The following is an 11213-nucleotide window of genomic DNA, read 5'->3' on the forward strand; positions in this document are numbered from 1 at the left end:
AAATTCGAAGGAACCTCGAAGTCATCTTGAGGCAAGCATATAGACGAAAATACTACTTGATCAGGGAGATTGTGCATCGCGGTGATGTGATAGTCACGAAGATCGCGATGGAGCACAACGTTGTTGATCCCTTTACAAAGGTTCTCACGACTAAAGTGTTCGAGAGTCACTTGGAGAGTCTAGGTCTGTGGGACATGCGACATCTTGTTTAGGGCAGGTGGGAAATGCTACTGGGTATGCCCTAGTTTATTATATATTGTATATGTTTTTTCTTGTAGTGTACATTAGTCTCCCGAGGTATTAGGACAAGTGGCAGATTGTTGGGATTGGTGTCCTAATTCTCCCGGAGTTACATTGTTTGTAATTATACACATTGTTTATGAATATCCAATAAACAAAGTTCCATGGTTATCTTATGTAGACTTAAGCGTGTATACGAGATATACAAGTGGATCATACCTTAAGTGATAACCTAAATAGGTATGTAGTATAAGGATTAAGGTTGGATACCTGATCCTGGTGACACTACGGATACGGCTTGCTTTATAGGGGTTTGCAAGTATTGTAAACTACTACAGATGGTAGATCCTGACCATTCATATGGAGACATGCGAGCGAGGATGTCCTATACAAAGAGTTTGTATAAGACCGGACCACGAGATGACTAGACTCTGTATGTAACGTCGTTGATACTGAAGACTTACATCTCACCTAAATAACCATAGGTGACATGACCTCAATTCTGAGTCTTTTTTAAACTCCTGCCTTTGAGGGCGATCCTTTGATTAGTATGGGTGAGGCTGGTCAGGTTGCCAACTCAACAAGTATACCTTTTTGGGGACTTGTCTGATTTGGGAGCTGGGAACTCAATTACAGAAGACGAAATTCACTCCGTCCCCGAAGCAGGGGTAAGTAGATAGATTGCTCCCTTAAGGGCTGATTCTGGGGCTTGAACATAGTGGCCACAACTTGAGAGGACTCAGTAATAGTAGAACTATGACTTATGTTCATTAGAGGGATCAGTGATACTTAAAAAGTTAAATGTAACTACAGGGGCATAATAGTTATTAGACTGGGCTGTATTTACAATCGATCTGTGAAGGGTTTTTGCACTGTTGATTGGTTAAGATAGACACATAATATATCTGTAGTAAGAAGAGTTCAACCGTCGATCTTTAGTGGAGTGTCTGGCAGTTAACGGATGATGGATCCCGTGACTAAAGAGTTTAATCAGTTATTCACGTACCGTTAGAGCTTCGAGCTACAGATCCATAATGTCCCATTGGTTGCTCAATGGATTCAAGTTAAGGATCAGTTCTTGGTGTTGATTTGAAATGTACAAATTGACAAGAGGTAATTCGATTATATATGATATGATCGGTATGATGTATGTGATACATCTAATGGAGGGTTGATGTAAATGAGATTTAAATTAATTGCCATGGAATAGAAAATGAGCTATGGTTTGTATGTTTCATGAGATGAAATATTAAAACTATAGGTTATAAATATAGTATGATAAGTTGGTTATCATTTATATTTATAATAATATTAATTATTGGATAATTATATCTTTTTCTCTAATAATCAACTGAGTGGGATGTTATTGGTGGCTTCATGGTAACCATGAAATAAAAGGAAAAATGTTTTCTTAATTTTATTAAAATTTGCAAAACGTTGATTTGAGTTTTTACTCTAAAAAATTACTCACGGGATAGTTGTCAAGTAAATCAGATTTACTAAACGACAGCTTGAAGAGACTAGACGATTGTGGAGTGTTCCTACACGATAGATACTTAGCTAGACGATGAGCTAAACGATCACATAACTTTTGTTAAATGATTGGACATCGATCTATAGGGTAGGCTTTATCTCTCACTTGCTCAATCATTTACACGATTGTTCTCCTCTGGTCTCATCGTCTAACCAAGTCCACACAGAGCCTACATTCTACATTCTCATTGAGAATACCAAGGTAACCTTGTTGGTGGTGTCATACTCAACTTGAAATAGTCGAGGTTCTATGGAAGCCGTTCGTGGTGTTCAGGGTGTTCGTAACCTTGGTGATCGCTTTGTTCGAGTTCGCTGTGATCGTATAGTGTAGCAGTCGTGTTATACGAGCGTTCGAGTGTTGCAATATTGCTGATTGTTCGAGCGTTCGTGATCGAGGGATCTTGAAGATGAGTCTTCAAAGGTATGTTAATTTCTTCCCTTGATCGTATAATAAAGCATGCTGTAATTTCTGTTTTGCACATCGTCTATTGTTTCCGTTTGTGATTGTAATTGTAATGTTCATATACAATTGAAATTTGGAAAGATTCTTTCGCTGCTCATGGAAAACCTCATGTTCGATTTCCTTCAATTTATGGTTGGACAATAAATAAATTATTAATCAAAAGATCAGTTGTACTTAAGGAAAAGAGGTAATTACAAGGGTAAAATAGAAATTTGACCCGACTGTATTTATGACAACTCGTGAAAGATCAACTTGCTTATATTAATTATATCCATTGACACAACTTGTTCGACAGTGCGTAAGAGTTTAACAACGGGTTTATAGTGATTGTCATGATGAATAAAGCTTAATTAATTAATCATGGATCATTGGAGCGTATAACCTGTAGGTTTATAAAGTCCTCTTGCTAACTCACCACAGACCAACAATGATAAAATATGTTGGAAAGAAAATTTGAAACGTTCAAATTTATAAGAAAAAATATTAATTGTATTGGATACAATATTGAATGAGGATATAATATTAATCCCATTTAATATAGTTATAATTTAAATCTTATTCAAATAGAGTATATTTGATTTTGAATAAAATTGAATTAAATAAATTATTTAATTTGAAAAAGATTCGAATTAAATAGATAATGAGAGAATTAATAAATATGTAAATCCTTTTAATATGAGATATTAAAATAGATAATTATAATTATTTTTTAATATGAGATATTAATAGATAATCATAATTAAATAAGGATTATCTTAATAGGATCAGAAGTAACCTAGATGAGTCCTATATAAAGGGTCCTAAGGAGCCTTCATGGACACACACTACGACACAATATCTACAATCATTTTGCAAAGATTTTCTTAAGAAAAACTTCTCCTAGTTTTAGAGAAGGGTTCTCTAAAATTCTCATTTTCTATTCACTACAAGAAATCTTACCTTTTGTGACAAAAAGAATTCATCGCTAAAGTTATTATTTCGTTGAAAAAATATTTTGGCGACTAATTTATGTCGTCGCATGCATTCGTTGCTAAACGCCAGTTGGTGAATGTTTTTTCCAACTTTTTGAAAGAAAATTTTGCATCATGCAATGATATTGACAAAACATCGCATCAGGCGATGATACTGACAAAACATCGCAATCTGCGACGTCTACGAGTGTGTTGCTCTAGATGCGATGTTTATTAAAAAGTTACAACATGCAACGTTTACTAAGTTTCTATGTTCGTTGCATTTTTTACTGTGTATGTTCTCGATGTAATAATCTTGCAAAGTTTCAGTTACTTTGAAAATTTTAATAATATTTAAAAAAAATATTGCGGTGTAACTCAATTGTACTATATATTAAAAATGTTTATAAAATTCACCATGTCCACTCCAACAAAAAATACTTTTTCAACAAAGTTTAAGTTTGCTACCAACAACTTCATAACTAGTGATCTTTAAAAAAAAAAAAAAAAAAAAAAATCCAAAATGTAGTCATCTACAAAAATTGAATATTTGTCACCAACAAGCTCCGGTTTAGTCCTACACACATAATTAGATACATACCAAATTATGTTCAAACACAATTCACATATGTCTAACAATATAAAAAATTCAATATCAAACTTAAACAAATTCACCGTCTACATATAATGATTATTCATGTTATATTTATTAATCATATATTGGTCTAAAACATAATTATTACAAACTTAATTCACATAATTTCAAACCCAAGTATCACAGAAAACTCATCATGACACAATAAACATAAATTCTCATTCACTCCCCCTTCTCCCTGAAAGGATTGAATCTGAAGTGTTGTGAATGCCTTGCATCACGCAATTCGATTTTTACATAAATAAATTCAGTATACTAAAATATAATATAAACATATAATATAGCATGCTTTAGGGAAAAAGATCAGAACCATTCTTACCTTTGTAGATTCACAAGCTTCAGGAATAATCCTCTTTAAGTTCCAATGAATGGCTCCTCCAACGATATTAATTACGAATAATTTCTTGAACAATCTCAAATACTACCACGAGAGTAACCTCGTTATTTGTAGGATTCCAATAGAGGGATAGGTGGTATCTAACTATTGGGAGAGAGAGAGGAGAAAAAAGTTTTGGAGAGTAGAGAGGATTCTCTTTGTGGCTTAGGAAAAATTTTGCACAATAATACTTGTGTGTTGTATATTATCAGTGTCTCCCAAAGGGGCCATAAGAAGATCTTTAAATAGATAAGAGTCAAACCCTTTTTCTAATCCTTTTTCTATTCTCTTCCACAATTAATTAATTAAATAACACTTTTGTAATTAATTAGCCCAATTAATTAGATAGCACTTATTTAATTTAATTTACACATCAATTAAATAACTATTTATACATTAATCTAATTTAATGTGTATATATATATATATATATATATATATATATTTAACTATCACAAACATCGTATGTATATATGCAATACCTCTCTATTAATTAATTCTTTTGAATCTAATTCTCTTGAATTAATTAATTGAATCTTATTCAAATATTACTTTCCAATTTAATTTGAATTATAGATTAATGTATACCACTAACAGCAAGTTACTCCTTCACGAGTGTTTGTAACTCCAACTGGGTCAAATTACGGTTTTACCCTTGGGTTACCCCTGACTCCTTAAGTACCTGTGCTCCTCTAATGAACAACCTGTTTATGGTCAACCAATAAATAGAAAACCTTATTAGGAAAATAAGAGGGTAGAGCCCTTTATTCAAGTCCCGGAGATGCCATTTAAGGGAATATTCATCTACTTATCCTTAAGACGGGAAAAAGTGAATTCCACCTTGTATTATTATATTCCCAGCTTCCCTCTCGGTCTTGTCCCCAAAATGGTAGGCATATTGAGTCGGCGAACTGACCACGCTCATCCATACAAATCAAAGGACAATCCCTCGTGAATAATAGTTCATAATATACTCAGGATTAGAACTAGGTTGCCTAGGTCATCCTATTGAAATAGGAACCTAACTAGTTAACGATGTTACATCTAGCGGTTACTATTTCGCGGTCTGATCTTATGCAAACTATTGCATAAGATCCCCCCATTCATATGTCAACTACACGAATACGTTGGATTATTGCATTTGTATCAAATACAAAGTGGGTCATATCCATAGTGTTACTAGGATAAGGTACCCAGTCTTATCCCTATACTATAGACCGTTCAGGCTGTATCTTAAACGTTGATCTTGAAGGATCTCATACTGAGAGTTTCATGAACGCGTTTGGATCACTCCGATCTCACAGTGATCGAAATACAACAAGATATATTCAACATACAATTATGCAATCAAAACTTAATTAATGGTATGCTATGAACAACAAAAACACAAAGGGACAGAGTTCCATACTAGTTGAAGACAATCTTCAATATTCGGAACTCCAATGCAATGGAAATCCCTCCACACGATATACTAGCGCCAAGTAGTAGCGTCACAAAAGCAGCACGAATGAACTAACGAACGCCGAGGGATGACACCACCACCTAAAGAACCCTGGGTATTCTCGGAGTAAAAACCCAAAGGGTGGGTTTTGGTGAATGTGGTAGAGGAAGAAGGAACACGAATTATGTAGGCGATAAGCAAGTGAGAGGGAAGAAAATGCTATCGCATAGCAGAAATGTTTATCGTTCAGGAGGAACTACACGATCCTGTAAGATTTACTGAACGTTCGTTTAGGAAAAGGTACACGATCGTTTAGTTAAATTGGCATACTATACGATCGTTTAGAGAAGCTATCTGATCGTGTAGGTGAGAGTGTGCGATCGCTTAGTACGAGGAGGACGATTGTTTAGGCGGAGAAGCAACTATCGTATAGACTCTCGAGCGATCGTTTTCTTTCACCAACGCGCGCTTCACAAAATCTTTTTTTGGGCGAATGACGGACGGTGTAAAAATGAAAACTATTTTCATTTTAATTCATCGGTTACATTAACCGATTCTCCCCACTAACCCACATCCGAATGTGAAATTTGGATTAATTATTATATAATTAATCAATTAATAAATAAATAAATATAATCATATTATATTTTTAACCTATAGTTTGATATCACATATCTATTATAGTATTTTCTCCTCTACTTGATATAACTCATATTTATATCTAATTTCCTCCAAAATAATGATCTCATACATTTAGCCAATTATATCATATATAATTAACTAGTCCAATTTATATTATATATAATCGAACTTCCTCTTGTCAATTTGAACATTTCAAATTAACCCAAATACTGGTTCTCGACTTTATCCAAGCTACCCAGGGGACCTAATAGACTTGTGGCTCGAAGCTCCAATGGTACGTGAATAGCTGACTAAACTCTTTAGCCACGAGATCCACCATTCGTTAACTGTCAGGCATTCCACTAAAGACCAATATCTGAACTTTTCTCACCACAGATATATTTTTGTGTCCATCGGATATAACCAATCATGAGTACGATGACCCTTCACAGATGCTCGTAAGTACAGTTGGGCCAAATTATCGTTATGCTCCTGTAGTTACATCTCACTCCTTAAGTACGACTGATTCCTTTAATGAACAATACAATATAGTCCAAGTATGTGTAAACACTTATCGAGCCAAGATAAGATGTATGGCGCCACATCGTTCAAGCCCCAGAATCAGCCCTTAAGGGAGCTATCTATCTACTTACCCCTACCTCGGGGAAGGAGTGAATTCCATCTTGTATAGCTGAGTTCCTAGCTCCCAAATCAGACGAATCCCCAAAATGGTAGGTTTGAATCGGCGACCTGGCCACTCGCACCCATACAAATCAATTGACCGCCCTTAATGGCAGGAGTTCCCAACTCACTCAGGATTGATGTCAGTTACCTATGGTCATCCTAGTGAAGTGAAGTCTCTGTCATGAACGGTGTTATATAACGAGACGTTAACACTTCGTGGTTAGGTCTTATACAAACTCTTTGTATAGGACGCCCTGCTCGCATGTCCCAACACGAATGATCAGGATCAGACCATCGATGACAAGTCACAACACTTGTGACCATTCCACAAAGCGTGTCGTGTCCGTAGCGTTACGAGGATAAGGTTTCCCTCCTATATCCATATACTACAAACCATTTTGGTTATCACTCAAGACATGATCCACTTGTATATCACCACATACATGCTTGAGTCACATACAGATAACCAGGGATTTTATGTTTATTGGTTTGTGGTAGAGCAAATAAAACAAGTAAATGAGTAAAATACAAGATGTGAAGTAAATATCATATATTAATGATAACTTGTAGAAATACAAGTTATTTATACTGTTTTATTTAGATATTGCAGCTAAAAGGAAGAAAAGTTGCGTTGATAGTATAGAAATTGGCTAAGAAATGCGAGAATTATAAATTATCGTCAATAAACCCACTGACACCATTACGATGGTAGAAAAGAATGTTTCAGTTCTTTTTTGCAGGAAATCAAGTCACCGCATGCGTTCATGGCTCAAAGATAAACTGAACAACACATCTATGTCGCATTGTGCTCGTCAATCAATAATGAAGAGACGATCAACGCAATGACAGCGCATGCAACAATCGATCAAGAGCTTTGCGATCAACATAATTTCAACCGCATGCGGTAATAAAAAAACAACACCGCATGTGGGCAAACGATCGAAGATGTAAAGTGCAACGCAATTGCGGAGGATTCTGACGCGTGTACAGCTTTCAATTGTGCATTTCTGACAGGATTGATTGCGTAACAGAAGGAATATTCACTCCACCATTTCTGGAACTGCCTTAACAATAAAGTGGGGACCACACTGCAAATAGTCTAAGCTTCGCCTATAAATAGCTTCTGCAATTCCATTGAAAAATATACTCGATTCGGTAGAATTGATACTTGTATATACTCGATACAAGAAGACGTGTATATACTGATTTGAGCGCCTGATCAGAGTAAATCCGGGATAATTAAGAGACAAGGCCGAGAGGTCAATCTTCGGGCAAAGAATCCTTTCAATCCCCGCCGTCGAAGCTCTATACTATGGTCACTTCTACTAGATGAGCAAACTTGAGAGAGAAGCTCTTCTCTTCATCCATTCCACACATCGGCAAGTAAAACCTCTGTTCAGATCTGTGTCAAGACGTTGACACTCTTCTATATTTGTTTCTACCTCGTTTTCATCACTTGTACTCATCTTCTTTACTCTATCATTCATACCATGTATCAGACGCTTAATCTTAGTATTAATTGTTATGATCATTTCCATTATCATTTCTCTGTCTATTTCCGTTCATCCATGATTCACTTTCTCTATGATGTTTTCTTAATTCATTGGGTAATTAATAAGAATTAAGCAAGTAAATTTATTTGTGTTAAGGAAATAATTATGTTTAGCTAAAGCATGCTAGACGATATCTTCACCTATGAGAGTAGAAGTGAAGATGCCATTCTGCCTATCGAGAGAGGGTTAGAAGAATGCGTTAACTAAAGCGAGAAGTACTTACAGAGATGAAAGCAACCTTGCGTTCATCACGTTCATCCCTGTTTCACCATAGAGATATGGGAACGCGGCCGATCACCGAGAGGTGTACGCCAAGGGAAAGCGGAACCTTAGTTACATCTTCAACGCAGTTAACAAACTTGTGATGTTTTTAATAATTATTCTTTCTATTTTTGATTCGTGCATAAAGACTTGCCATCGCATACCACGATCCTTTGTATAACTTCACAGTCAGTCTCGAACTCAGTATCATGTATCATGAATCTTGTATCTTGTATAATAATAGTTTAGGACTTTACTTTTATCGCACTTTTATTTTATCAATGCAATTTATGTTTATCATAATTTAAATTCATGTACAAACCAAATCTTTTATTAATTGTAAAATCAGTCGCATATATCACGAAAGTAACACATTAACGAAAACAGTCCCTATGTTCGACCTTGGATTACCCTGAGAAACTTGCGTTGGAACTATACTTGGTTTTAGGGCAAGGAAACTTATGACAACGCATTATTCCATATCATACTACAAGCATATAGTTGACAATGCATATATTTAGAAGTAGTAATGCATAATACAACATCCACATTCCATTTCCATCTTTACGTCATCAAGTTTATGGCAACATGAGCTTTATGTTCAATCATCCATATTCATATTTGTTCGTATGCTGTAAGTAAAATACACATTGTAGCATTACAATTAACAACACAAGCGTTCGTACAAACTGTTTACAAACTACAAGACACGAGACTTTAGGGCATCAACCCCAACAGATCCCTGTATGTCTCCATATATAGTTCAAGACTCATAGACAGCCTAGGATTAATTTATTGGACTTAGGGTTATTAAGACAAAAATAGACAAATAACATAAACAATAACATTTATTGAATTAACATCTATAACTTTTTATTGATGACTGTCAATTAATAACGTTTACTATCTACGAGTCTTAGGGCATAAAACCTAAAACACTCCCATTTGAACTAAAACTCTAGTCAATGGGATGTACATGATATCAGAATGCAAAAGGCGGGGTTGTTGTAAATAAATATAATAAACTAGGCCATCCATATACTTATTACACATCTTCCACTTGCCTTAGACTCTTTAGATGATCCTTGAATACTTTAGCCGAGAAAGCCTTCGTAAATGGATCAACAATATTGTGCAATGAGGCAATCTTTGTGACGATCACATTTTCTCTTTGCACAATCTCCCATATTAGGTGATACTTCTTCTCAATATGCTTTCCTTGTTTGTGACTGCGAGGTTATTTAGAGTTGGTTATTGTCCCACTAATGTCAAGTATAAGTTGATAAGCAAATCCATATTTGGAACCACATTCAAATCGCTTAGGAACTTCTCAAGCAAAACTGCTTCCTTTGTTGCTTCACAAGCAGCTACATACTCAGCTTCCATAGTGAAATCTACAATGCATCCTTACTTGATGCTACATCATACTATAGCTCCCCCATCTAGGGTAAACATTGATTTTGACGTGGATTTCCTAGAATCCTTGTCAGTTTGGAAATCAGAGTCGGTGTATCCCATGAGGATCAAATTCTTAACTCCATACACTAACTTGTAGTCCTTCGTTCTCCTAAGATACTTGTAGATGTTCTTAACCACTGACCAGTGGTCTAACCTTGGATTAGACTGGTACCTACTAACAATTCCCATTGCATAACAAATGTCTGACTTAGTGCAAAGCATAATATCCATTAAGCTGCCCACAGTTTAGGTATAGGTAATACGTCTCATATCCTCAATTTCTTGAGGTGTCTTAAGATACTGTTCCTTAGAGAAGTGAACCCCGTGCCTGAAAGATAATAATCCCTTCTTGGAGTTTTGCATCGAATATCGAGTCAACATTTTGTCGACATTAGTTGCTTGAGATAGAGCTAGTGTTCTATTCTTGCGATCCCTGAGAATTTGAATCCCAAGTAAATTTATGCCTTTCTCAAATCTTTCATTTGGAATTGAGCTACCAACCATTTCTTAATGTTAGTAAGGTACCCTACATCATTCCCAATGAGTAGAATATCGTCCATATAAAGTACTAGAAAAGCTACTTTATCGTTGATGATTTTCTTGTAAATACACGGTTCATCTACATTTTAATCAAAACCAAAATATTTGATCATTGTATCAAATTTAATGTTCCAAGATCTGGATGCCTATTTCAATCTATAAATAGATCGATTTAGCTTGAAAACTTTTTGCTCCTAACCTCGAGCTATGAACCCCTTGGATTACGACATAAAGATTCTCTCTTCAAGATTGCCATTTAGAGAAGAAGTCATGACATTCATTTGTCATATCTTATAGTCATAATATATGGCTATAGATAAGAGAATTCTTATAGACTTAAGCCTAGGAATAGAAGAAAAAGTTTCCTCATAGTCAACCCCTTCCCTCTGGGTATAACTCTTTGCTACAAGTCTAACTTTGAAGGTTTGTACCTTTCTA

The sequence above is a fragment of the Benincasa hispida genome, chromosome 6 (assembly GCF_027475165.1).
Source record: "Benincasa hispida cultivar pf3 chromosome 6, pf3_genome.v1.1, whole genome shotgun sequence".
NCBI classification, from domain to species: domain Eukaryota; kingdom Viridiplantae; phylum Streptophyta; class Magnoliopsida; order Cucurbitales; family Cucurbitaceae; genus Benincasa; species Benincasa hispida.